Raw genomic sequence first — 1,522 nt, 5'->3', positions numbered from 1 at the left:
ATGTATGTATGTATGTATGTATGTATGTATGTGTGTATGTATGTATGTATCTTTGTATGTATGTGTGTATATGTATGTATATCATTGTTCAGTTTTATTTCGCGGTTTCTTTCCAATAGAGGAAGAGCCGGTTTCTAACCTAGAATCAAGGCTCCTTCATTGGAATTTCAACATCAACAACAGGATAATTTTGTTTATATTTTTGTATGTATATGTGAAGATTTGTTTGTTTTGCTTTATGTATGTATTCTCATGCATGCACCTGCATATATACTTAAATGATAAACTTTCATATATATTTAAATGATAAACCTTTACAGTCCCAATGATAGATTGGATATGTAGTCTTCGAATTAGCTTTCTCCTTTCTGGGTTTGAGTAGCATAATTTCTCAAGATTGTTACATATTCCAGGGCCCCGATAATTACAACTATAAACCTGAGCTTGTAATCTGGATAGAGTAACTGCAGCTTTCTCAATAGTTCAGCATAGATGTTCCCTTTTACACTGATTTTCAGCTTTATGTTAACATCTGCTGGGCAGCTAATTTCCACAACTGCGCAGTTTATCTTCTCTGTTCCAAATCTTTACACCAGGTCTGTTGTGCTTACATTTTGTAGTGGTCTTCACTGGGGCATTCTACCAGTACTCCTCTTTATTATGAGTGGCTATAGCTTCTACCATATTGTGGGTTCTTATTTCTTTGTCCTCGGGCTTATCCCTCCGATGGATTTCATTATAGAGTGTCCTTGCTACAACATCATGTCTCACCGGAAGATAATAGCGTTATGACATTTTCGGACAACTCCTTATGATGTGGGTGATATCTTCAGTGTTAACTTCACAAAGTCTGCATCAGTTGTCGCATTTTACTGCTTTTCCAGCATCTCTATTCATTTTGTGCATCAGGTACTTGGTTGATATTTCCTTTTCCTGGATTTCAAACGTATATCCTTCAAAGTGGGAGGTAGTAATCCAGCTATTATTTCTTGATAAACTGCTTTGATCGATCTTACCATTATCTCGGAGCTTTCTACTAAAATATCTTCTCATATAGGCTTATCCTTTCATATGTTGCGGTAGTGTCGTGCGACTTCTCTGGGCTTATGTATGTATGTATGTATGTATGTATGTATGTATGTATGTATGTATGTATGTATGTATGCATGCATGTCAACTGCTTCTCGTTCGCGGGAGATATCTACCAGCATTATTCGGGAGTGGCCATGGGGACGAGAATGGGCCCCAACTACGCGAACCTCTTCGTTGGTTATGTTGAGGCCCAAATATTCTCCAGTTTCACTGGTCCTACTCCCGAACTATACGGTCGGTATATCGACGACTGTATCGGTGCCACCTCACTCTCCCGCTAACATCTTGACTCGTTCCTCTCTTTCGTTCAGTCTTTCCATCCTGCCCTCCACTTCTCCTGTACTGTCTCTGACACCTCTGTCCCCTTTCTCGACATTTCGGTCAGTATCCTCCACTCCGCCCTTAGCACCTCCATCCACTACAAACACAC

The sequence above is a fragment of the Octopus bimaculoides genome, chromosome 13, assembly GCF_001194135.2.
Source record: "Octopus bimaculoides isolate UCB-OBI-ISO-001 chromosome 13, ASM119413v2, whole genome shotgun sequence".
NCBI classification, from domain to species: domain Eukaryota; kingdom Metazoa; phylum Mollusca; class Cephalopoda; order Octopoda; family Octopodidae; genus Octopus; species Octopus bimaculoides.
Note: the sequence above shows the minus strand (reverse complement) of the source record.